Below are 6,216 nucleotides of genomic sequence, written 5' to 3'. Positions count from 1 at the left end.
AAATTGAACCCCTAATTCAAAACCCTAAAAAAATCACATTCAGAACCCCCAATTCGAAAACCTAAAAAATTCGAACCCCAGATTCTATAGAGCCCTAAAATTAACTCTATAAGAAAGAGACTGGGTTACCTGATTGAGAGAGAAAACATGTTGTTGTGTTCGAGAGAGACAGAGAGAAAGATGGTGAGGTCAAGAGAGATGGTGACTGGGAGAGAGATGGTGAGGTCGAGAGAGAGATGGTGAAGTCTAGAGAGATGGTGACTGCGAGAGAGATGGTGAGGTCGAGACAGAGAGGGATGGGTTTCAAACAAAAAGAGAGAGGCGGCATTCAGACACTTACTGAAAATGAAAGAGTGTGTTTAGACACTTAGTAAAAATGAAATCAGACAATCTTTGGTTGACCGTGCAAAGGGTTTGTAACCTAGCTAATTGGAAAGGGTGTGTTCATCAGACAACATACATCTATTGTCTGAGTTGACCAACTAATACCAATCATTATTTTAAATTAACCAAAACACTCAATTTGGTCATCAAAGTGTTGACTTTGAAAAATATTGGTCACACGACATATATATGTCGTTTGAAGTGACTAAGCAAGACTCAATTAACGTTGACCGCATCGACCGAGACCCGAACTTTATCAAAAATGCATGAATTTTGTCTACACCCATAATTCACTATCATGATGACATCTGACACTCAAACTTGAAAAAAATTTATTTTCGTCATTTGAATCACAACGTGCGTACTAATGTGTTATAACATGTTTACCAAGTTCTTTGTAAACATACATCTTTATAAAGGAACTATATGCAAGAAACAAAATTTACCTAATATGACCGTTGGATATGATCGAAGTACTCAAATATGTATGTGGAAGAAAATTTACCCATTTTCGATATCTTATACGTCTTGATCATTAGAGTCAACTTCAATTATACATAAAACGTTCCTATTCTTCCTCATGGGGAGCGATATGATCGGTTGATAAACGTGTCCAAATGTTCACATAAAATAGTTTCGTTCACACTAAATGAGGGTATAAGAATTGACGAATCTCAACATTAAGTATTAGTCGGTCTAGATAAGAGGGTTTTCGTTTAGATAAAAGTGTTGACTTTTAAAAGTATTTTTCAGACAACATATATATGTCGTCTGAAGTTACTAAGCAAGATTCCATTCACGTTGACCGCATCGACCGAAATCTGAACTTTATCGAAAATGCTTGAATTTTGTTCTACACCCATAATTCACTATCATGTTGACATCTGACACTCAAACTTGAAAAAAAATTATTTCCGTCATTTGAATCACAACGGTGCGTACTAATGTGCTATAACATATGTTTACTAAGTGCTTTGTAAACATACATCTTTATAAGACAACTATATGCAAGAAACAAAATTTACCTAATCTGACCGTTGGATATGATCGCAGTACTTAAATATGTATGTGGAAGAAAATTTATCCATTTTCGATAACTTATAGGTCTCGATCATTAGAGTCAACTTCATATATACATACACTTTCTTATAGCTTCCACAAGGAGAAGTACGTTTCATCAAAGTGTCCAAACTATTACATAGATCTGTTTTCCTACTCTTAACAAGAGTTTGAGTACCGGCTAATCAAAAATATAAGTTTTGGTCGGAGAAGATAAGAGCGTTTCTGTTTGGAAAATATGCACAATTTATGTTGACCACTTATTTACAACATTAGACAACATATAATCACCGTCTCACATTGAAGAAAAGCGAGGGAAAATTTCGGCGCCCAAATTCAAATATTTCAAGTCCAAACGACATTTTTATGTTGTGCGATGAATACATTAAGGTTGGCACCCTCTCCCAAACTCAAATGAATTGAATATTTCAAGTTCATACATACGACATATTAACCTCGTCTGATGAATAGATTAATAGGTTGAGCCCTAGCCTTTTTCAAACTTATATATCAGGTTCCCACAGACGACATTTATATGTCATCTTATTAAATACAATAAAAGGTAACCAAACTCAATATTTAATTATAGGGTAAACTACAAAAAAAATATCCGAACTTTGAAGCTCATTTGAAATAAATACCTCATATTCAGATTATTTCAAATAAATACTCGAACTATGCAAAATCCTACAAATTCTCAATTTCGTTACACATTCTGTTACTAACCGTTAACTTGTCTACGTGGCATGTGTGACGTGTCAATTCTTATTGACTTGACCAATGGGTATTATTATGCTTTAAATTTTCCAGACTTTGATGTATTAGAGAACATGCTTTGGAGCATTTTTTTTTTAATGTTGTCAAAACAAGTTGGCTACGTACAAGACTTCCTTTACATGCAATCAAGTTCTTTTATGATTAAGTTGATTCTCATTTTGAGTCCCTCAGCACTGTAGTGTCGTTGGCCTAGATTCTGATCTTAGCTAGTTTTTTTTTATTCCTATTAGAAACAATTTTGACCTTAGCAATTATCCATGAGACAAATGAATATTGTGATATCCGAGCAAAGTGCAATACTCAAATTTGTTTGAGGGGAAATGAAAAACGTGCAAATCAATGGAGAGGGCTGACAATTTAGGGTTAACGAGTTTAGCAAGAATTAATTTTTCTGTGGTCTAAAATACCCTTGCTGATAGGTCCAGTCAATAGGAATTGACACGTCATACATGCCACGTAGACAAGTTAACGGTTCGTTTAACGGAATGTGTAACGGAATTGAGACTTTGTAGGATTTTGCATAGCTCGAGTATTTATTTGAAAGAATCTGAAGATGAGGTATTTATTTGAAATGAGTTTCAAAGTTCGGGTATTTTTTTGTAGTTTACTCTTAATTATAAATTGAGTATTTTAGGGTCAGAGAGACCATTTTCATATGTCGTCTGAAATTATACATTACAAGGTTCGTACACTCAATTTTATGGGTTTGTTAGACATCATTTGTTTGTCGTGTGAATAAGTGAATTTAAGGGTTCAAAATGGAGGTATAAATCAAATATTTATGGTTGTTTCAGATGACATTAATATGTTGTTGGATGAAGTACATAAAAAAGGGATTAAAAATAGATTTCGCATTCTTTCACATACAACTTTTATATGTTGTCCGACGTATTACCATAAAGTTGCTAAATGTTGCTTTTTTAAACTGCATATATATGCCGTCTGAAATTTTGCATATCACAGACAAATTGAGCAACATCCAGAAGTATGAAGAGAGCATGGCACTCATACAACTTATACTTTACAAATGTCGTCTGAAGGGTCGAAAAATTAATCAGACGACACAAACTCAAAATCGTCCAAAATATGTCATCTGAAAAGTGTCGTCTGATGATGTATATGGCCTAGTGGAATGTAATAAATTATAGCTAGCCTCATTTGAGTTATCTCGCTAGCTATATTTAGCTAGCGAGATAGCTAAAAGTTATAAGCTTAAATTTGGCTAGTCTGTTGGAGCTCTTAAAACATCCTAAAAACCTAAACACGCTCTCTAAAATAGCTAAAAGCTAAAATAAAGAGTCTGCTAAAGTTGCTCTTAAGTTATATCATTTGTAACATTAAGAGAGAATTTATTCGCCATCTGCTTCGTTCTTTAGTCTTCACCTTCTTTCTGGAAAATCCTTCACACTTCAGCCATGGTATTCAATGAATCAAAACGCAATTTCATTTCATTCCTTGCTTCTATCTCTAAATACCCAGATCATACTAAATTATTGATTATACTCAAGGCCCTCACCAACAATAGGAAAAACCAAGTCTTTTTGATTAAGAAATTCAGAAACATGATTACAAATTATTGCTAAAGAAGTCCAGGTTTCAATCACAATCTAATTTTAGACCAAGTGGAGGCAAAAGAGATGGATCAAAACCTAAAGTATTGTTATACAAAATAGATTGTTTCCTTATAACCCTGGATACCAACAATTCGATGTCCCACTGAAAAACCCAAGAAACCTGAAGATTTGATTTCCTTACAACCAGTAAATTGAAAATACATTACTTGGAATCTCATGTGTAAAAGATCGATTACCCAAAAGCTATAACATGTTGAATAGTCGCCGTCGTGTTCGCTCAGCGGCTTGGATTTAGGGTTTATTTGAACTGATGAGGGCACCCAATTAACAGGGGCGGCCTTTGAACTATGCGATGTATGCGGTCGCACAAGGCCTCCGATTTTCAGGGGCCTCCAAAAAAAATATATTATATAAGAATAATATATAGCAGAAAGGTAGATGTATCAACAAAAATATACACAGCAGAGTTGGTTAAGGTTTTTTGTTTGTTGTGCACAACCTAGGTTTGAGGCCTCCAGCCTCTTAATTTTTTTGGCGTTTTCACTCTCTCTTTTCTTGCGCATATCTTCTCTCCTCGTCTTCCCATATCCCCATATTCTCTCTAAAACCAATTTCATATCCCCAAAAAAGCAAAAAAAAAAAACCCTAACTCCTAATTTGATTATCAAACTTCGTTAAAAGCAATTGGGTGTTGGATATTGATATACAATTCACAAAGGTAATCTCATATTTCTTTCTTTAATGTTAATTTCTTTTGGTTTTTTCAAAGTTGTTCTACTGTTTTTACCTTTCATTAGGGAATTTCCGAATTGGGATCAATTAATTGGTGTGTGAAGCCATACCAGTATCTTGATGATGAATTGATGATCAGTTGAACACCATAATGAGCTAGCTAACTAGAAATCATGAATGAATATACTTATATTTATATACAACTTGTATAATACAAGTCTTTGATAGAATGATATGGATCATGGATGTGTTAGTTCGTTTCAACAAAGTTCATATAGCTAGCTTGGCCAAAGAATTGCTGCTTTAATGTTGCTGATATTCCCTCCATGTTTTAGCATCAATAGTTTTGATTACTAAGCAGCCTAGCTTTGTGCCTGTTATGTAATTGGGGTTTGAGAGAGTAGAATTTGTTGATTGTTCAATTAATGTTCATCAGTTCATATGGAAGAGAGGAACACTAACTTAGGTGGTTTGAGAATGGCAAATGTGTATATATGTTCGTAGGAATGCAGATGTAATGTACAAGATTCCTATTTAATATATTGGTAGTACTATTTTGCAGTTTCATCTCTGATGTGTTTAGATTTTCACTTATGCAGACACAGTTTCTTCAATCTTCAGATTTTCACTTTTTTTTTTTTTTTCTTTTTGCAACCATTCATTTACTCTATATTTTTTCTTACTTGCGATCAACCATGTTACAAAAAATAGAGCCACATTTGTAACTAAAAATAAAATAAAAATAGGGCCACATTTAAAAGTTTGCACAGGGTCTCCTATTACTCAGGACCGGTCCTGCCAATTAAGGTGGATGTTGAAGGCGGCCATGTCCGGCGGAGGAAAGAAGAATAATCGTCGAAGAAGAAGAGAAGAAAAAAATGAGGAACGAGATTTGATGGTGGCTTTATGGCAAAGATAATTTTCTTAAGAGTTTATTATTTGTTTTTTTAGTAAAGTTAACAGAGTTACTAAGGTGTTAAGTCAGTGATTATGTGTCAAAGTTTTATTCGCGGCAAGGGTTGGCATTGGGTAAATGGGCATAGGTGATTTACTTCATGTGAATTCGTACATAGAGTTACTAGCTAAATGAAAACCTAAAGTACAAATTAATTGAAGCAATCAGAGTTAAATTTACTAACTCAGTAGCAAAAGCACCAACAAGCTTTGTCGTCACCATAATTGAAAAACCGAAACCTTTGATCGCCCAGTCTTGGTGTTCTATGAGCTCGCCCAGGAGAAAAATGAAGGTTCAGTCTTTTAGGAGACGAAGGGTCTTAAAAGAGTCTTGATTTTGGTTAGGACCCGCATTAAAGTTGACAAACTTTGGTTTCGGAATCCTAACGTCCGTTAAAGCGTACGGCAATAGGATTTAGGCGGGAAATAGGGCTTTCTTGCGGCTGTAAAAGAGAGACACGTGTTAGAAAAAAAAAAAGTCAGATGACGTTTGGTAATGTTTTTATGTCAAAATTTTCATATCGAGTGATCCTTCTACTGTGTCACCACCGTAACAAATCAAATAAATTTGTCATTAGAATACATGTACTTTTTAGTGTCTCTCAATATTATCTCGGGACTACTTCTTAATGCTTACTGTAATCATAGATTTTAGGCTTTACGTACCCATCTTTTATATTCGACTGTTTTATTATCGAAGGCTTGAGGGCAACCCTTTACTTAAAAAAAAAAAAAA

This window comes from Fragaria vesca, linkage group LG3 (genome assembly GCF_000184155.1).
Source record: "Fragaria vesca subsp. vesca linkage group LG3, FraVesHawaii_1.0, whole genome shotgun sequence".
Classification (NCBI taxonomy): Eukaryota; Viridiplantae; Streptophyta; class Magnoliopsida; order Rosales; family Rosaceae; genus Fragaria; species Fragaria vesca.
This window is presented reverse-complemented; position numbering follows the sequence as displayed.